The sequence below is a fragment of the Mobula birostris genome, chromosome 2, assembly GCF_030028105.1.
Source record: "Mobula birostris isolate sMobBir1 chromosome 2, sMobBir1.hap1, whole genome shotgun sequence".
NCBI lineage: Eukaryota > Metazoa > Chordata > Chondrichthyes > Myliobatiformes > Myliobatidae > Mobula > Mobula birostris.
In genome coordinates this window covers 74,668,217-74,690,157 of record NC_092371.1, presented here as the reverse complement: position 1 = coordinate 74,690,157, position 21,941 = coordinate 74,668,217, and the positions used below count along the sequence as shown (strand labels likewise).

General features: G+C 43.6%; 1 protein-coding gene across 3 annotated transcripts in view; it reads left to right on the top strand.

Annotated features, from left to right (window-relative positions):
• Positions 1 to 1,539: 1,539 nt before the first annotated feature.
• LOC140187611 (protein phosphatase 1 regulatory inhibitor subunit 16B-like) overlaps positions 1,540 to 21,941 on the top strand; it is a 206,997-nt gene continuing 186,595 nt past the window's right edge. The window contains exon 1 of one of the 3 annotated variants that reach the window (XM_072243113.1): positions 1,540 to 1,844. The gene's annotated coding sequence lies outside the window, so the exon portion shown is untranslated. Of the gene's footprint in view, positions 1,845 to 1,868; positions 1,941 to 17,144; positions 17,166 to 21,941 lie in introns of those variants that run through there. The other 2 variants (XM_072243131.1, XM_072243141.1) reach the window with 2 other exon arrangements.

Here is a 21,941-nt window from a genome sequence, read left to right as displayed (position 1 = left end):
CGCTGTGATAATTTCTTGACACCTAAATCAAACAAAAATCCAGGAAATTTCAGCAGATGTATCGACTCATTAATCTGAGTTTGCAATTCTCTACAAGCGACGCTTCTACTGGAAACACAGGGCACACATGTATTTAGAGAGAGCACAGAGACAGGCTGTTCCAACTCAGTGAGACCCCACCACCCACCCATGTGACCAATTAACCCACTAACCCGTAATTCTTTGAAAAGCATGCAAAGGAAATCAACGCGGTCACAGGGAGAACGTACAGACTCCTTCAATTGAACCTGGGTCGCTAGCTCCGTAATATCGTTATGCTAACCGTTACACTACCGCCCATCTACATACTGACTAGAGGCACTTAACAACGGCCAACTACCTAATAACATGCTGAAGGAAGCCAGAGCACTTGGCGAAAATCCAGGCCGTCACAAGGAAAACATGAACTCCCCACAGTAAGGATCCCTGGTTAGGATTGAACCTGGGACTGTGAGGCAGCGGCACTACCAGTTACTGCACTGTGCCTTAAATTATAATTTATTAATAAATATTATTGGTTATTTGATTGCTGCTGTATGTACCTTCGCCATAACCCCCGTGTTACGTAATTAAATATTTAACCAACACTTTCCCTAAACGTTCATGAATAACGATTGAGCGATTCGCCAAATCTCTCCACGCGGACGGTTGTTAACAACCCATCCGATGCACTGAGACATAACTCGCTCCCTGGGCAATGTGTAGCCTACCCTGGCGCACCTCACGGGGATCACTCCAAGGAAAATCCGGGCAAACCCACCCGCACTGTCTGCCTGCGTGACAAAGGTGGTGGTGGTCGATGAACCTGTGATTTGGGGTAACATGTCCCCCCCACCCCCGTGTGACCACATGACGGTACTCATGCACAACTCGCAGCCATTGCGAAGTCTCTCCAATCTGCTGGGTGCAAACACTATTGTAAACTCCGACCCACTCGCTCGTAAATCATCTCCCTCTTTCAGAGGAGCAGAATCGGGCCATTCGGCCCATCTTACCTGCTCCGCCATTTCATCATGGCTGATTTATTATCCCCTCCCCCCATAACCTCTGACTAGTCAAGGACCGACCAACCTCCGTTTTAATGACTTGGCTTCCACCGCCGTCTGTGACAATGAATCCCACTCATTCACCACCCTCTGGCTAAAGAAATTCCTCCACAACTCTGTCCTAAAGGGGCGTCTCTTTATTCTGAGGCTGTGCCCTCTGGTCCTAGACATCCCACTATTGGAAACATCCACTCTATTTAGGCCTTTCATTGTTCGATAGGTTTCAAAAAGATCCCCCTCACATCCTGAAATTAATTTTTCAACTATTTGGCGGACTTCCACATCTTATTTCATCGGAGCTGGTGAATAACTTGTGCCACATTTCCACTGACTAACTGCATAAATCAAAGATTATTCCAACCCTTGGGCTCAGCGCATCGGCGAACGTCTCACTCCACCTAGTGTTAGTTCAGTCTCCACTTTATATCCCAGCGCCGAGCCCGCCCTCTCCCTTGTCCCCCATGTGTCGCCCATCGCGCCGCGACCGTCCAACCCATCCCGGGACGGACCTATGAGCTGGCAGCCGGCGTTGCCTCCATCCCATTCATTACTTCAGCCGAACTCTCTGGGGTGTCTGGGCGCTGCCGCTCAGTGGCGCTGGAAGTGTCAGCGGTGTGTGTGTGTGCACACGCTGCTCTGGCGGGGTTTGGCAGCCTGTTGCTCGCTCGCTCGCTCACTCGGAGTCCTTCCCTCCGCTCCCTGCTTGGGGGGTCATGAACGACTCTGCACGGATCGCCTCGGCTGTCGGACTTCACGGAGGTAAACATGTCTCAGTGCGCTTTCCTTCTCCCGACCGCTTGATACATGTCCCCTCAAACCGACGTGATCGGTACAAAAAAATTAATATTGTTGCTGGTAAGATACTTACTAGTTAAATACTGCGTGGTAAACCTTACTACAGTATTTGCCTCGCGATGTGTTAATGGGTATTAGATTTATAATTATAACAGAAGGAAAAAAATGTCATTTTAACCATTGACAGCGTTTGGGAAGTTACTGTAATCCCCATCTCACTGGGCGCTGTGGTGAGAGAGTCGGGTAGATAGCACTTTTTTACATGTCAGTTTGGACAACAGGCAGGGCGTTACAGTAATCTCCAACCCCTCCTTTAAACGAGCTCCACTTTACAGGAAGGCCGACAGGATACTGATAAGAAATAGGAAGCCTGTTTACTTATTCCCCCCCCCCAACCCCCCTGTCAAGGGGGCATGGAAGTGAGTTGCCGCGTCTCTCCCAGGTCTCCGTTCTGAGTTACACATGCAAACTCAAGATCAGAATAGGAATCAGGTTTATTATCACTGGCATATGTCATGAAATGTGTTATTTTGCCGGCAGCAGTACAGTGCAATTCATAAAATTTAGCATTAGTTACAATAATATAAAGATAGCTAGGTACCTCAAAAATAGCGAGGTAGTGTTCACAGCGCTCAGAAGCAGGCCCTTTGATCTGTTTGAATCAATTTGGTTTGCACTGTCCTTTGAACCTGAATTTTTTAATATTAACAACACGAGGTTCTGCTGATGCTGGAAATCTAAGTGACACATACAAAGTGCTGGAGGAACTCAGCATCTATGGAGAGGATGCTTCAGGCCGAAACCCTTCATTGGTGCATCAATACGTTAATATTGATTCCTGCATGTTAGTGAGTTGAAGATATCTTCACCTGGTGATTGGAGGTATAAATTCAGGCCTTCTGTATGTCATTTAAAAGTTTCAGTTGCTTTGCTAGGTATCCTCCAGACAGCTGTGATCTTCAACCCCATTAACAGCCATGTTTGGGTTTCAAAATGCTTGTCTGTTGGGATTGCGACATGACTTCATGGCCTTCCATCCCAATATTACATTTGGTGTGCTCAGTTACCACCTTTGGGGCCTCAAAATTGAAGGACATCTCTTTAGAAATGGAGTTGAGGAGGAATTTAGCCAGTGGGTGGCGAATCTGTGGATTTCATTGCCACAGATGGCAATGGCCCAGATGGTGGGGACCTTTGATGATGGATGATGAGGTAGGTATGACTAACGGTGGGGAGGGATCTGCCATTGATATACTGGGGCGAGTCCACTACTGTTCATTAGTCTGGACGTACAAAGAATGTTTCCAATAGTGGGAGAAAGCACTGTTTTGGAATCCAAGGTCATCCTGTTGGAACAGAGATGAGACGAATTTCTTAGGCTAGAGCGTGATGAATCTGTGGTATCCATTGCCACAGACGGCCGTGGAGACCATGTCACTGGGTTATTTAAAGCAGAGGTTAATAGGTTCTTGATGATTAAGGGCGACAAAGGTTACAGGGAGCAGGCAAAAGAATGGGGTTGAGGGCACAATTAATCTGCCAAGATCGAATGGCAGACAGACTCAGTGTACGGAATAGTTGAATTCTGCTCCTATATCTTATGGAATTTTATGAAATTAGGTGAACTAGTCCGTAGTTCATTTTTCGCCTTGTCCTTCCTTTGTTTAAATAGTTGGGTTACGCCGTTCACTTTATGGGAACCATTATGGAATGTGTAGAATGTTGTATGATAACAACCCATAGATTCACTGCCTCCATAACCACCATCTTCAAATCTGCAGGATGCATTCCAAAAAATCCTGGGGATTTACCACATTTCTGTTCCGGTCATTTCTCCAGTTTGTTTTATTTATATTAGTTTTTTTTCAGTTCCTCATTCACTCCAGACCTGTGGTTCACTATTTCCAAGAGGTTTTCTGTCTCTTCCATGAAGACAGAAATAAAATACAGTATTTGTCGAGTTTCCCTGTGGTTTCCTTATACCATCTTTGTAGTCTCAAACTCGACAGCATCAACACTGGGCGTTGAACACAGTACCACACGGTATCGTAGCGGTTACTGTAGCACTATTACAGTGGCGATGACCCGGGTTCAATTCCCACTGCCATCCATAAAGACCTTGTATGTTCTCCCGGTGACCGTGTGGGTTTCCTCTGGGTGCTCAGGTTTCCTCCCACATTCTAAAGACTTATTTATTTACAACCTGCCTTCCAGCACTTTGAGCTGAGCTGCCCAGCAATCCCTGATTAAATCCTAGCCTAATCATGGGACAATTTACGATGACCAGTTATTCTACCAACCGGTACATCTTTGGACTGTGGGAAGAAACCAGAGCACCTGGAGGAAATGCACGGAAGACGTGCAGTCTCCTTGCAGAGGAAGCCGAGATTGTACTCTGAACTCTGATGCCCTGAGCTTTAATAGTGTCGTGCTAACCACTGCCCTCCTTTGGTGCCTGTGTATGTGTTAGTAAGTTATTAGGATATATTGAATGGTATGGGCCTATTTGGCCAGAAGGGCCTATTACCGTGCTGCATCTCTAAAAAAAAATTCTCTAACTTCTGATGATTGCTTCCCTCTGTTCCTCCTTTTTCCTGATTTCTCTGACCCCCTTTGACCTTTTCCTTCCCCTCCCTATTCTCACAACCTGCCCTATACCCACATCTTTCTCCCTCTTTTTCCCCACCTCCATCTTGTTCAGACCTCTTCCACCTGTGATCTCCCTGCTTCTCACATCTTTTCCACTTCCCCCTCCCTCCTCACCTAACTACCTATTCTCCCCCCTCAAAATTCACTAGTTCATACTCTTCTCCCTCCCCCCCAGCCTTTTCTTCTGGCTTCGGCCCTCTTCCTTTCCAGTCTGTATGAAGGGCCTCGGCCTGAAATGTCGACTATTCATTTTCCTCACAGAGGCAGACTGAGCTGTAGAGTTGCTGCAGCTTTTTGTGGGTGCTGCTCCTGTCTCAGTAAGGAACCCTGATTGGCTTTAGTTCACCAAAATCAGGTTTATTATCACTGACTTAAATGACGTGAAATTTATTGTTTGGGAACAGAAGTGTAATGCGGCATAAAATTACTATAAATTATAAAAATAGTTGTGCTAAAAGAAGAAATGATGAGGTCAGTGTTCATTGGTTTATGGACCATTCAGGAATTGAATGGCAGAGCGGAAGAGCCCGCGGTAAGTAACGTCGTTTCACCCTATTTAAATAAACTCTTCTTTTCTCCTTAATGCATAGAGTGAAGTTTTTGCAGTCTTTTTAATATTTCCCATTCAACTGTTCTCCTATTCCGCATTCCCTTTCCTTAGCAATTTCTTGCTCCTCCTTTAAGGAATTCTGACGTTTTTCCAGTTGACTGTTTTTCCTTGGCAGTATTTTACACCTTTTCCGTTGATCTAACACTATCTTTCACTTCTCTTGACCATTGCTAGATCATCTTTCATTGAAGGCCATACCTTACAAAATCAATACAGTATAAGACCTATGCACTACATCTTATAAATTACTTCTGTTTCTTAAAACGTTAGTCTTTGCTTCTTTACCATCAGACTATTAATGCAGTTTCCTAGTCTACCAAAGCTATTTTACTTTTCTCACAGCAGATTCAAAAAGTTCAAAGTAAATTTATTATCAAAGTACAGATATATGTCACCATATACAATCCTGAGACTTATTTTCTTGCGGGAAGCCATGATAGAATAATAACCATTCTTACACAGTGAATGGTAGAGCACTGAGGAGTGTGGTAGAACAAAGGGATCTGGGAATACAGGTACATAATTCATTGAAAGTGGCGGTCACAGTTAGATAGTGTTGTAAAGAAAGGTTTTGACACATTGGCCTTCATAAATCAATGTATCGCGTACAGAAGATGGGATGTTATGTCGAAGTTGGATAAGATGTTGGTGAAGCCTAATATGGGGTATTGTGTGCAGTTTTGGTGACCTACCAACAGGAAAGATGTAAAACAAGGTTGAAAGAGTGCAGAGAAAATTTACAAGAATGTTGCTGGAGAACCTAAGTTATAAGGAAAGATTTAATAGGTTAGGACTATATTCTTTTAGAATGCGGAAGATTGAGAGGAGGTTTGATGAAGGTATACAAAATTATGAGGGGTATAGATTTACAAGGAGTGCTTCCACAAGAAAGCAGCATCAATCATCAAAGACACCAGAACATCATCCAGAACATGCTTTCTTCTCTCTCATACCTTTGGCAGGAGGTACAGGAGGGTTAGGCCCCACACTGCCAGCCTGATGGCTAATAACTACTCCTGAACCAGGCTGGATAACTTCTTCATTCACCTCAACACTGAACTGATTCTACAACCTACAGTCTTGCTTCCAAGAATTCTCTACAACTCATGATCTCAATATTACTTATTTACTTCAGTGGTTCCCAACCACCGCAAGGCATATATTGCCGGGCCGTGAGGAAACAATATGATTTGGCGATATGAGCCAGCTGCACTTTTCCTCATTCCCTGTCACGGTCACTGTTGAGCCATTATACATGCGAGGTCATTACCCGTGCGTCATCCATGTCAGCGCGGGAAGGAGATCAACTCCTCGAGCTTGCAAATGATGGCGGGCTGAAAAGTATGTTTGACATAACATCTCTGCTGGCATTCTGGATCAAAGTCAAGGCTAAATATCCTGAGATAGCCACGAAAACACAAAACGTTGCTTCCATTTCCAACATATGTCTGCAATGAATGCAACGAAAACTAAACTGCAGAATAGACTGGACATAAGGAACCCCCTTCGCGTATCGCTGTCTCCCATCACCCCTTGATAGAACCGCCTTGTTGCAGGAAAACAAGCCCAGGGCTCCCACTGGTTCAGCGATATTGGTGCGTTGCAATGATTTTATATGTTCATATGGGGAAAATATGTGCTGTGTGTTTAATATCCAAATGTTACTTAAAATCTTATGATGCTATTGACTTATAAGTGACTTATATAACCATATAACAATTACATCACAGAAACAGGCCACCTCTGCCCTTCTAGTCCGTGCCAAACACTACCCTCACCTAGTCCCACCGACCTGCACTCAGCCCTTAACCCTCCATTCCTTTCCTGTCCATATACCTATCCAATTTTTCTTTAAATGATAATATCGAACCTGCCTCTACCACTTCTACTGGAAGTTCGTTCAACACTTACTTCAAGCTCCCCTGATAATTGGCTTATCACTATATTCATGCGAGGAAAATATGCGCTGTGTGTTTAATATTAAATTCGTTAGAGAAACCCTTTTAGAAACGAAATTGAGTGTGTTAGCCACTTATCACCTATATTCCGGTCATGATTAACACCCCCTGAACAGAATCGCGAAAAATGATTTGTAGAGAAAGATCGGCATGTACACGCATGCACACTGGTGCCCGCGCAAGGCTTCATGGTCATGGTAGTCTTCCTCGGGGGGTAAACACAACATATTTGACTGCTACTCTTGATCATTGGCAATCCTACGCCCCCCCCCCGGTCGGCCAGTCGGCAGGAATATTGACAATATTCAACCGGTCCACAGTGCAAAAAAGGTTGGGGACCCCTGATTTACTTATTATTATTATTTGCACAATTTGTCTTTTGCACATTCATTGTTTCTGTCTTTGTTATTTATGGTTTTTCATTAATTCTACTGTACTTCTTTGTTTTCCTGTAAACCTCTGCAAGGTGACATGCGTGTAGTGGTTAACACAACGCTTTACAGTACAGGTGACCTTGGTTCATTTTCCACCGCTGCCTGTAAGGAGTCTGTACATTCTCACTGTGACCGCGTGGGTTTCCTCCCACAGTCCAAAGACGTACCGTTTAGTAGGTTAATTGGTCACTGTGAATTGTCTAGTGCTGGGCGTCATGGGTCGAAGGGCTGGAGGGCCTATTCTGCGCTACATCTCAATAACTAAATAAATAAACTTTCTTTGGTAACACATTTACTTGGAGTTTTGAACTTTGAACTTTTAAAGGATGGTGGACAAGGTGGAATAAGTGAGTAACTTTAGACTCTGGTTTGCAGGTCATGATTGTGCAAAATTGCCAGGTTAGATCCCACCTTTTCATGTTTTGACTCAGATGACCTTGAGGTAAGCATGGATATTGGAAGTTGCCTGTAACCAATGGAATCATGCAGGGCCTCTCCCTAGTTCCCCACTTCAGACCTGTAAATAATTTTTGTTACATGCTTTTGAAAGGAAAAGATATCATTCTGGATAAAGCAGCATGGTAGCATAGTGGTTAGCATGGCGCTTTATGGTACCAGTGACCCAGGTTCAATTCCCACTGCTGTCTGTAAGGAGTATATACCTTCTCCCTGTGGAGTGCGTGGGTATGCTCTGCGTGCTCCAGTTTCCTCCCACAGTCTAAAGATGTACCGGTCAGTAGGTTAATTGGTCGTTGTAAATTGTCTAGTGATTAGGCTAGAGTTAAATCGGGGGTTGCAGGATGATTGCAAGGTTTTATTCCATGCTGTGTATCTAAACAAACAAACAAACAAATAGATGAATAAATAAGTCCCCAACTTCATGCTGAAAGGTATCTCGGAACATCCAGTGGATAGGTGGCAACTTTTTCCCAGGGCAGAAATGGCTAATATCAGGGGGCATAGTTTTAAAGGGATTGGAGGAAATTATAGGGGGAATGTGAGAATTAAGATTTTTACACAGAGAGCGGAACATCCTGCTGGGGTGGTGGTAGAGGCAGTTACATGTGATACAGTTAATAGACTGTTAGACAGGCACGTAGATGATAGAAAAATGCAGGACTATGTAAGAGCAAAGGGTTAGATTGATCTTTGTGTGGGTTAACAGGTCGGCACAACATTGTGGGCTGAAAGGCCTGTATTGTGCTGTAGTGTTCTATCTTTTTATTTATTTATTTAGAAATACTGCATGTTGAAAGGCCCTCAAAGTACGTATACTATATACAACCTCGAGATTCATCTCCTTACAGGCAGCCAAAAAACAAAGAAACTCAGTAGAACCCATATTAAAAAGACTCAGACACCCAGTGTGCAGGGGGAAACAGCCACGGAGCCAGTCATCACTGCAGCCGGTCCAGGAGCCCGTTAGTGTAGGCCACAGCCTCAGTTCAGCGCAGAGACGAGTAACCCTCGCGGAGCAGTGAGCCGAACCAGCCCGTCCCTTGCCTCCGGCCCCGACACCCTGACCTTTTCAATCTGGCCCGGAGCTTAAATCATACAAACCTCACATCATTCCTCTCTCTCGGACGCGGACCCTGCTGCTTTGATATACTCTTGGGGCCTGGACCATGCCCCCTGGATTTGGGCTGTACCTGACATTTCCAATTATACTCATGTGACCAATTAATCCAAACATCTCTGGAATGTGGGAGGAAACCGGGGCACCTGGAATCATGGGGAGAACATACAGAGAGTGATAGGAATTCTACAGTATGTTCTATCACCATTAATCTGCAAATACCCTCAAGCTACATTGATTTCCAGAGATACTGCCCTTACTTGCTTGCTTCTGGGCCAGGATCCTGCATCAAACTCCCTCGCCAAAAGGACTGCAGCACTATTAGTTGGCAGTCCACCATCCTCTTAATTAGGGCAATTAAGGAATTAAATGTGAACCTTTGCAGGGGATGCTCATGTCCTGTTAGATGCATTTCTGAATCAGCATCAGGCTTAATCTCACTGGCATATGTCATGAAATTTGTTGTTATGCGGCAGCAGTGCAATGCAGTACATAAATTTAATAAGTAGTGCAAAAGGAGGGGACGAAAGGTAGTGAGGTAGTGTTCATTGATTCATTGCCCATTCAGAAATCTGATGGCAGAGGGGAACAAGTTGTTCCTGAAATTCTAGTTCCAGGGCCGCATTGGGAGGATGACTCATGCAAACAGCTCCAATAGAAATCATCAAATATTCCCGTTTTACACTGCTGCAGACGTGGACAATAATCATTTCGAGAGGGCTGGAATATTAAACTAAAGATGTAATGCTGAGGCTTCACAAAGCATTGATCAGACTACACTTGAAGTATTGTGGCTCGCTTTGGGCCCCTTACCTAAAAAAGGATGTGCTGATGTTGGAGGGAGACCAGAAGAGGTACATGAGAATGATCCCGGGGGTGAAAAGGTCAATGCTTGAGTATTAGATGGCTCTGGGCCTGTACTTGCCGGAGTTTATAGGAATGGGAGGGGGGTTGGAATCTTATTGAAACCTATTGAATATTGAGAAGCCTAGATAGAGTGGACACGGGAGAGTCCAGGAGCAGAAGAGAAGGACATCCCTTTAAAACAGAGAGGAAGAATTTCTTTAGGCAGAGGGTGGTGAATCTGTATAATTCATTGCCACAGACAGCGGTGCAGGTCAAGTCATTTGGTATATTCAAAGCGGAGGTTGATAGATTCTCGATTAGTAAGGACATCAAAGGTTGCATAGAGAAGGCAGGAGAATGGGGTTGAGAGAGCTAATAAATCAGACTTGAAGGAATGAGGGTGGTGGGGTGGAGATATGTCTCTATCAAAGGAGGTGTACGTCTCTACCAAAGGTCCCTCCGGAAGCCTACAGGTCACCCTTGGGCAAGGTGTAGCATCTGCTTTGCTCCCTGATCAGGGTCACGTGAAGCCATGGGAGCAGGTGGTGGATGGTCATATGAGCAGCTGGTGCAGATCACAAACCCTGGTTATGCAACTACTGATGCCAGGAAAGAGTATTGATAATGGCTGGGGTCACGCGTATTGTCAAGACTCTGCCCAGAGGAAGGCAATGGCAAGCCACTTCTGTAGAAAAGTTTGCCAAGAACAATAATGATCAACAGATGGAAGACCATGATCGCCCACATCATACAACACACCACATAATAATGATGAGGATGGTGGAGCATACTAATTGTACTCCCATGTCTTATGGTCTTGTGATCTTATGAATGAAAAGGAATCCAGTTGTTTGGATCTGGTTTTGATCTCTTTTGTGGCTCGGTTTTGCCAGTTAAACTTGAGGGTGTAGCATGGGATATCCGATGTTGTCTGTTATTCCTCCATACGTGGCAGCGTGGGAAAATAAATGCTGGGATGACGGCTGATAATATGGGTAAGAGTTATCTTAATGGAGACACGAGACTGCAGGAGTCTCTTCCAGTCAGGATTTACGAGCATTTGGAGAAGCATGGTCTGATTAGGAATAGTCAGTATGACTTTGTGAGGGGCAAGTCATACCTCATGAGCCTGGCTGAAACCTTTAAGGAAATGGCAAACTATATTGATGAAGACAGAGCAGTGGGTGCGGTGTATATGGATTTTAGTAATGCATTTGATAGGGTTCCTCATAATAGGCTCATTCAGAAAATCAGGAGGCATGGGATCCAGGGAAACTTGTCTGCATGAATTTGGAATTGGCTTGGCCACAGGAGGCAGAGGATGGAGTAGAAGGAGTATGTTCTAGCTGCTGGTTAGTGATCAGTGGGGTTCCACAGGGATCTGCTCTGGTAACTCTGCTTTTTGTGATCTTTATAAATTACTTGGACGAGGAAGTTGAAGGATGGGTCAGTAAGTTTGCAGATGGCATGAAGGTTGTCATGGGTTACAACAGGACATTGACAGGATGTAGAGCTGGGCTGAGAAGTGACAGATGGAGTGGGAAATGAAGTGGCAGATGGAGAACGAAATGAACTATCGATGTTTTTGGTTGTAATCTTGCATCAGGACTCGTGCAGGGTTTTGTCCAGAAGCGATGACAATTCCATCCCTCCCAAAGATGCTGTTCAACCTGCTGAGTTCTTCCAGCGTATCACCTGTTGCTCAAGAGTTATCTCCAATAAGGGAAGCTGTATAGAACCTGGCAGCAGAGCCATGATAATGGTCCTTGTTAAACCCCTAGACCAGGGGCCCACAGAGTCGTTGACATAAAAAAAGGTTGGGAACCCCTGCTCTAGGCAAATATGGTTCTATAAAAGCATTTTCTAAGTGGAAAAGATACACTGGATCTGGTTTTACATGGATAATCTTTGTAAGTGTCTGCTGACTACCTTTGTAGGTTATTGGGAATTGACCCTGGTCTAACTAGAGCGACATGAGATTCTGCAGATTCTAGAAATCTTGAGCAACAAACACAAGTGCTTGAGGATCTCAGCAGGTCAGGTACTGGCTAAGGAGGACAATAAATAGATTCGGATTCAGATTTATTTATCACATGTATATTGAAACGTGCAGTGAAATGCATTGTTTGCATGAACAGCCAGCACACCCAAGGATGTGCTGGTGGCAGCCCACAAGTGTTTTTTTATTGTTGAGATACTACGTAGAGTAGACCATTCTGGCCCTTTGAACTGCACCATCCAGCAACACCCAATATAATCCTAATCCGAATCTAACCATGGCACAATTTACAATGACCGATTAACCTACCAGCCAGTAGGTCTTAGTATTGTGGGAGGAAGCCAGAGCACCCAGAGGAAACCTATGCAGTCACGGGGAGAACGTGCAAACCCCTTGCAGGCAGCAGAGGGAATTGAATCCAGGTCACTGCTACTGTAAAGTGTTGTGCTAACCACTAGGCTACTGTGTTGCCTCCTATTCTGGCACTAACACTGCACTCCCACAATGATCAGCAGAACAACACGAGCAGTGACAACAAAAGTAAAATGAGCTCCTTTGCCATCCCCAACAAAGCACAAGCAGTCAACGTTTCAAGCCAGGACCCTTCTTGGCCCGAAATGTCACTTGTTTGTTCTCCTCCATAGATGCTGCGTGAGCTGCTGAACTCCTCCAGCATTTTGTTTGTGTGTGTGTTGCTCCAGATCTAATTACCCATGCTACCGATCAGCATTTGGTGGATCTATGGGTCAAACTCATCTTTGCTGAACTGCTGGGTTCAGTTACTTTGGCATAACAAGTTTACGAGTTTGTGGCCAGATAGAACTCTGAACTCTGAGTTCTTTTTTTTCAGCCATGGTGATTGGCATGTTGGCCATGAAGTACTTAAATGGACGATTCTTCATGTTGAACACTGAACAGGAGAATTTAGTTCAAGATTTCATTTGTTACATATTTCAAAAATGGAAATGATTGTCCTCAATTGCCTCTAGAGTATGCTCAAAAAAACAATGTTGTGGGAAGATCAAATTAACGTCAGTGCTGATTGTCCGCCTGGCTGTATTTTGCATTCTGATGTAATCACCAAAAGTAGTAGATAAGATCTCTAGTATGCTCCTCACTTCTCCGCCCAGCCCCGGCTATTCTTCAGAAATTTGGATTGGGAGGGAGGAGCAGGAGAGATAATCAAGTAAAGTAACACACAACATGTTGGAGGAACACAGCATGATGCAGCATCTACAGAGAGGAATAAGTAGTCGACATTTCAGTCCAAGACCTGATGAAGGGTTGTGGCCTGAAGCATTGGCTGTCTATTCCCCACTGTAGATGATGCCTAATCTGCAGAGTTCCTCTAGCATTTTGTGTATATTGCTCTGGATTCCCAGCATCTGCAGGATCTCTTGAGTTTATAAAAAGGAAGGTAAAACTGAAAAGGGGAAGGACTGCCATTGAGGTTCTTCCACTACCAGACACCCAGGGGATGAGTCTGGTGGGAAAGTCCCTCAGAGAGCAGAAAATTGGATCATATGCGTGTCAAAATTGTGCTAACAGTATTCGCGTAGCAGTTAGCGCAGTTGTTTTACAGTGCCAGTGATCATTGACTGGGGTTCGATTCCCGCCGCAGTCTATAAAGAGTTTCTACGTTCTTCCCATAACCATGTGGGTTTCCTCCGGGTGCTTCAGTTACCTCCCACAGTCCAAAGATATACAGGTTAGGGTTAGAAGGTTATGGGCATGCTATGATGGTGCCAGAAGCAGGTGACAGCACATCTTCAGAAAATTTATATAAAAATCTAGGGTGCCTAAGACTTTTGCATAGTACTGTATTTTATATTTATTTAGAGAGACAACAATGAATAGGTCCTGAGAGTTGCACCATCCAGCAACTCACTGATTTAACCTTAGCCTAATCACTAGACAATTGACAATGACCAATTACCTACTAACCAGTATGTCTTTGGACTGTGGGAGGAAACCAGAGCACCTGGAGGAAATCCATACATCCCATGATGAGGTCATACAAACTTCTTACAGAGGATGCTGGGATTGAAATCTGAGCTGTAATATCATCATGCTAACTGCTATGCTGCTGAGAGAGTTGCTGCCAAAAAGGGAAACAAAGCCAAGAGACTCGCCAACACACACAAACAGAAGGAATGGGGTGCTTCACAGTGGCAGCACGTGCCCTGGACAGGTGAGGCAAAACTTTAAACTGCTGGCTCAAACAGGAGGCAGTTTGTCCGTAAAAGAGCTGGATGACACAACAGTGGTTGGCTTTATCGAGAGCAATGGTGAGACAGAGTATAGAGAGGAAGTGGAACAGCTGGTGGATTGGTGTGAGAAGAACAACCTAAGCCTGAACCTGGGGAAGACAAAGGAAATCATTGTGGACTTCAGGAAGGTGCAGACGAACCATCCCCTCTGCGAATTCATGGCTCCTTCATAGGGAGAGTTAAATGCATCAAGTTCCTGGGAGTTCACATCTTTTGAATGTGAGAAGGCACACAGATGACCTTGTCTGCTCCCTTAATATCACCTCCCTGAACAAGAAGGCACAGCAGCAGCTCCACTTCCTAAGGAGATTGAGGCAAACAATCTCCTATCCCATCTTAATTGCGATTTACGGGAGCACCAGTGAGACGTCAGCATGACAAGCTGCATCTCCATCTGGTATGGGAGCAGTTGAGTATTGGACCAAAACTCCCTACAAAGGACAATGAGAACAGCAGAGAGGATCATAGGGGTCTCCCTACCATCCACTGGGGATATTTATCAGGAGTGCTGTGTACACAGGGCCCTTAGTATTGTTAAGAATCCCACCCACCCATCCAGCATCCTGCATCCTCTTTGACTTTCTGCCATCAGGCAGGAGACTACAATGCATAAAAACAAGAACGGTTAGAATGAGAAACAGTTTCTTCCTCCACGCCATTAGGCTTCTGAACTCTCAGCCGCATCGTATTCGAAGTGTCACTGGTTAATCTGTTCCATACCTTACAATATTTAATATGAATACACTTTAGTTTGTTATTTATGTGTGATTCATCTGTAGATTTTATCTTCCGTAGAAGTTATCGTGTGTTATGGGTACTGCTGTGTTTTACACCCTGGTTTGGAGAAGCATTGTCTCGTTTCTATATATGATTATATACATGTATCTAGTTAATGACAATAAACTTGACTTAACTTGAGTGCTACACAGATGAGTGTCTGCAGCCGACAGTGAAGCATGGCAGAGATCCCTGCAGGTTTGGGGCAGCATTTCAGCAAATGGAATTGGTGATTTGGTCAGAATTAATGGAATTCTCAATACTGAGAATTACAACCTGATATAGTATCATGCAATACTATAAGAGAGGCATCAGATCGGTCCCAACTTTATTCTGCAGCAGGACAATGACAAGCACACGGCCAAGGTCATGAAGAACTGTCTTCAGTGAAAGGAAGGACAAGGAGTTCTGCAACAAATGGTATGGCCTCCACAGGGCCCGGATCCTAACATCATCCAGGCTGTCTGGGATTACCTGGAGAGGCAGAAGCAAGTGAGACAGCCAAAGTCTACAGAAGGACTGTGGCAAATTCGCCAAGATGCTTGGAACAACCTTCTAGCTGATTTTATTATAAAAGTGCATAACAGTGTATTTGCAAGAATTGATGCACTTTTAAGGGCAAAGGGTGGTTACACTAAATATTAATTTGATTTAGTTTTTTTTTACTGTTTACTGTTCTTTATGGTAACTTTTTGATATTTAGAAACTTCTCATTTCACTATTTTGAATGTCTTCGTTTACAGAATTATCTTACATATGCTGAAGCCTTTTAGTATTGTATATATGTATATTATGAATAAGGACTATTTTTGAAATAGATGAGAAAACTGGAGACTATCTGAGTTGCAATGGAAGCTTCAGAAGCAAAAACTGAGGTATGTGTTTGAAGGGGAGGATTAGACATGTGGGGCGGGGATAGGAATGTATTGCTGGAAATTCCTCCAGTTCCCTCCCCATAGGCATGCCTGTGAGACCAGTATAGAATTCCTTCACGTTCTCTCCTGTTGGGTTAGAAGAGTTGGGGGGGGGGGTTGGAAAGAGGTTCATGGTCCTATTATAAATACAGTGGGTGTGGAAATCACTATGAATCCTGTCTAGAAACTAGTGAGGTCTCATTCAAATCAATGCAGTAAACTGATGTTCACTGCACAAGCAATACTCCTGAGGAGAAGAGTAAAGAATTCATGTCTATTCAATTATTTACCTTTTTAGTGATATAGTGTGGAGTAGGTTCTTTAGGCCCTTCAAGCCACAGGGCCCCGGCAACCCTGACAAACCCAACTTAACCCTAACCCGATCACAGGACAATTTACAATGACCAACCGTGTGTCTTTGGACTGTGGGAAGAAACCGGAGCACCCAGTAAAAACCCATGTATTCCACGAGGAGGCTATAGAGAGACTCCTTACAGAAGAGCGCCAGAAATGAACCCCGAGCTCGTTGGCAGCGGGGGCTGTGCCTATGATGGAGCTGACTGAGTTAAGAACCCATTTGTAACTTTTTCTTAATCCTGTACACTGGAGCCTCCATATCAGACGGTGATGCAACCAGTCAGAATGTTCTCCGTGGTACATGGGTAGAAATTTGTTAGAGCCTTTGGTGACATGCCAAATCTCCTCAAACCTGATAAGGCAGCACTTCATGAAAGAACGATCTAAACTTTTAGAGTCATAGAAAAGTACAGCACAGAAACAGGCCCTTTGTCCCATCTAATCCATGCCAAACCATTTAAACTGCCTTCTTTTACAATGAAATACTTAATATTTTCTTAGGTAGTATTAATGTATGGATAGGGAATGATTATAAAATAAATCTGATTATCAAATACAGTGGCGAACATGGGCACTCAAAAAGACATCAGAGATTTCAGAGCTGTTAAGAGTCTAGTGTTTTTTGGAACTTATTGTATATTCATTAAGTACACAAGGAAAACGAATTATTGGTCCAACTGGTCGTCACTCAGTGCAAGTTCTTCCAAATATTTCAGAGGAAACAGGAATATGGGTCAGCCCTCCTAATTGGATAATATTTTTTTTTGCAAGTCTAAACCGAAACAAAGACTTATATTACATCAACAGCCTGCGCCAGGAACCAAGGCAGTGCTCACTTCCATCAGCCTCTCTGGGGGATAGTGACCTGTAATTGTGGGAACGTGGAAAATAGCTGGTGAGATATGAATGCTTGTTTTGTGTGTACGAGGCATTACGGCACCCAATCGGCCTACTGACCCAAAAAAAACCTCTCTTGCCCTTTATTCTTCTCTTGCATCCTTCCATCTCACGTCCTTCTTTTCCTCTCCCCTGCACTTTCCAGGCATCCTCTTAGAGTTGCTTATGTGATTATGGAATTATTGACTTGTTAATTTTCATGGCATGTGTGACCATTTAAAATTCCTTCAAGTTCTTTTGTGAAATGTTAGGAAGTGGGCTTGGGCTTCTAATTTCCTGTTTGCTTATACTCAGTGGCTAGTGTGGTTCTGGGAGCCAGGCATAAGGTGAGTCCTCTCTCATTCAGAGCAGGGAGTATAGTTACTTTTTAATTCTGGCACCATTCCGTAAGGAGTCTCTGTACGTCCTCCCTGTGGAATGAGTGGGTTTTCTCTGGGTGCTCTGGTTTCCTCCCACAGTCCAAAGACATACCAGGTCGGTTAATTGGTAATTGTAAATTGTCCCTTTGATTAGGTTAGGGTTCATTGGGTTTGTCAGGTTTTGCTGGGGCAGTGTGGCTTGAAGGGCATGCTGCATTGCTAAGGAAAATAGAATAGGAGGCATGGGATCCAAGGAAACTTGGCTGTGTGAATTCAGAATTGGCTTGCCCACAGAAGGCAGAGGGTGGTAGTAGGTGGAGCGTATTCTGACTGGAGGTCGGCAATCAGTGGTGTTCCTCAGGGATGTGTCAGGGACCTCTGTTCTTTGTGATTTTTATAAAAGACTTGAATGAGGAAGTGGAGGGGTGGGTTAGTAAGTTTGAAGATGACACAAAGGTTGGTGGTGTGATAGATCGTGTAGAAGATTACTGTAGGTTACAACAGGACATTGATAGGATGCAGAGCTGGGCTAAGAAGTGGCAAGTGCAGTTCATTTTGGCAGGTTGAAATTGAAGGCAAAAACAAGGTTAATGGTGGAGGAACAGAGAGATGTTGGGTTCCACATCCATAGATCCCTTAAAGTTGCACATAAGTTGATAGGGTGGTTCGGTGTGTTATTCCTCATTCGGCGGGAGATTGAATTTAAGAGCCACAAGCTAATGTTGCAGCTGTAGAATATTGCGTTCCGTTCTCATCATATCGTTGTAGGAAGTTACTGAAAGCTTTCGAGAGGTTGCAGAGGAGATTTACCAGGACGGTGCCTGGATTTGAGAGCACGTCTTCTGAGGAAAGCTTGAATGAGCTCGAGGTCTTCTCTTTGGAGTGAAAGGGGATGAGAGGTAACTTGATCTAAGTGCATAAAATGATAAGAGGCATAGATAGAGTGGACAGCCAATGTCTTTTTTTTTCCCAGGGCAGAAATGGCTAATAGGAGGGGCATAATTTTAAGGTGATTGGTGGAAAGAGGTAGATTTTTAACACAGAGAGAGTGGTGGATTTGTGGAATGTACCGCTGGGGTGGTGGTAGAGGCAGATACATTAAGGACATTTTAGAAATTCTTAGATAGTAGGCACATGGATGAAGGAATGGAGGTCCACGTGGGAGGGAGGAGTTAGACTGAACTTGGAGTAGTTTATAAAGATTGGTACAAAATTGTGGGTCGAAGGGCTTGTATTGTGGCGTACTTTTTTATGTTGTATGAAATATCGAAGGGCTTGTATTGTGGTATACTTTTTTATGTTGTATGAAATATAACTAGTTCACATTGGGTCTAAATTTAGGAACTTCCTCCCCATCCACACTGTTAGTGTTCCTTCACCAGAAGGACTGCAGCAGCTACCATAGTAAAGCAGTTTGAGCAACAGTATTACACCTCGGAACATTCCGAAACTTGGAGTCCTATTCCGGCGGCGTCCTGTAAGGAGTATCTGTACATCCTCCACGTGAAATGAGTGGGTTTGCTCTAGGCTCTCTGGTTTTCTCCCACAGTCTAATGACGTACCGGGGTGGTTAATGGTCTTTGTAAACTGTCCCTTTATTAATCAGGTTTGTCAGTGTTAGGCTAGCATGCTTGCTAGATAAAGCTCAGGAAGCCAGACAACCATAACTCCCTCAGTTAGAAATGGACCGTAAATGCTGACCTGACCTAATTCTGGTTATGCAACCACTGATGCCAGGCAGACAATCTCTGAAGAGTATTGATAATGGCTGGGGTCACCTGTCTTGTAAAGACACTGCCCAGAGAAGGCAATGGCAAACCACTTCTGTAGAAAAAAATTGCCAAGAACAATCATGGTCATGGAAAGACTGTGATCGCCCACGTCATACAATATGGCACATGATGATGATAACCCAGATTCTCGGAAAGGAACAGTTAGTATCCATGAAACTCCATCTCTGAAAGTGACATTTTCGCAGAAAGGATCGAAAAATATTCAGCAATGGGGTGGCACAGTAGGATTGTGGTTATACTTTATAATTTATTGTCGCCAAACAATTGATACCAGAATGTACAATCATCACAGTGATATTTCATTCTGTGCTTCCCACTCCCTGGATTACAAATTGATGGTAAATATTAAAAATTTTAAAAATTAGTAAATATTAAAATTTAAATTATAAATCATAAATAGAAAATAGAAAAATGGAAAGTAAGGTAGTGCAAAAAAACCAAGAGGCAGGTCCGGATATTTGGAGGGTATGGCCCAGATCCGGGTCAGGATCCGTTCAGCAGTCTAATCACAGTTGGAAAGAAGCTGTTCCCAAATCTGGCCACACGAGTCTTCAAGCTCCTGAGCCTTCTCCCGGAGGGAAGAGGGACAAAAACTGTGTTGGCTGGGTGGGTTGTGTCCTTGATTATCCTGGCAGCACTGCTCCGACAGCGTGTGGTGTAAAGTGAGTCCACAGACGGAAGATTGGTTTGTGTGATGTGCTGCGCCATGTTCACGATCTTCTGCAGCTTCTTTTGGTCTTGGACAGGACAACTTCTATACCAGGTTGTGATGCACCCTAGAAGAATGCTTTCTACGGTGCATCTATAAAAATTAGTGAGGGTTTTAGGGGACAGGCCAAATTTCTTTAGTTTTCTCAGGAAGTAAAGGTGCTGGTGGGCTTTCTTGGCAGTAGATTCTGCTTGGTTGGACCAAGTCAGGTCATTTGTGATATTGACCCCGAGGAACTTAAATAATGCTTCACAACAGCAGTGACTGGAAGGTCGTGGTTCAATCCCCACTGCTGTCTGTAAGGAGTTTGTGCCTTCTCCTTTCTGACATTCAAAAGACATATGGGTTTGTAAATTGTGGACATGCTATGTTGGTGCTGGACACATGGTGACAAATCCTCTGTGTTGGTCAGTGATGCAAACAACAGATTTCACTGTATGTTTTGACGTTTTAATGTACACGTGACAAAGAAAACTAATCTTTATTTTAAGGATTTTGCCCCCTTTGGTCCCAATGCTAGGTGCTGAGGTGGGAAGCATGCTTCTGTTTACAGCAAGGCAGGTTTTTTATCATGGGCAGACATTCCCAGGGTATAAATGCCATGAAAATTTAGTTTTTTGCAGTAGCGGATCAGTACATTATGAACATGTAACTGCAAACAGTCCGGAAGTGTGACACCAACAGGTTCAGAAACAATTCGCCTCTTCAACCCTAATCACTGCAGTTTAGCGTCACTACATCCACTTTAATCACTTTGCACTAATAATAATTTGTTTGATCTAATTATGTCCTTTCTTGGGGAAAAATGCTTAATTACAATTATGATAAAAGCACAGCAACGCCTCTAGTTTGTGGAGATTTAGCATGACATCTAAAACTTTGACAAACTTCTATAGATGAGTAGAGCAGAATATGTTGACTGGCTACTTCACTGCCTGGTGTGGAAACACCAATGGTCTTGAATGGAAAATTCTACAAGAAGTAGTGGATGTGGCCCAGTCCACCATGGAAGAGCCATCCCAATCATTGAGCACATCTACATGAAATGCTGTTGCAGGAAAGCAGCATCGATCATCAGGGACCCCCACCACCCAGGACATGGCTGTCTTCTCACTGCTGCCATCAGGCAGAAGGTACAGGAGCCTCAGGACCCTCAACCATCAGGCTCTTGACCCAGAGGAAATAGCTACACTCATCCTCACTTGCCCCATCATTGAAATGTTCCCACAACCAAAGACTTTCAAGGACTCTTTATCTCAAGTTATTGATATTTATTGCTCATTTATGTATAATTCTTCTTTTGTAATTACTCAGTTTGTTGTCTTTGGCACTCTGGGTGGATGGTCTAATTGGGTGGTCTTTCATTGATTCTGTTATGGCTATTAGTCCATAGATTTATTGAGTATGCCCACAAGAAAATGAATCTCAAGGTTGTATATGGTGACATATATGTACTTTGATAATAAATTTATCTAGAACTTTATAATTTATGCTTAATTATTTTTGTGTTGTTGTTTATATGTTGCTCTGTGCCTGTGATGCTGCAAGTAAGTTGTGCATACATGTACTAGTGTAAATGACAATAAAGTTGACTCTGACATGAACTAAATTAACATAAAATATACATAATTTGCGTGATACAATAAACAAAGATGACATAACGATATTAGTACAAGTTGAGGGAAATGTAGTCCGAGGTAGAATTAGTTGTTTTTCAGATCAGTCAAAGACCTGATGGCAGTGGGGAGAAGTATTTTTTTTTAATCAAATTAAACTTTATTCATAATATTTTTTGCTAGAAGTCTTTATTTAAGTTCATCAATGCTTTCAGTACTGTTCTATTATGTTCCTACCGATCAATGGCATTGCTTCCTTTCATGTAGAGCCCTGGGTTAACGTCATCATCGTCATCA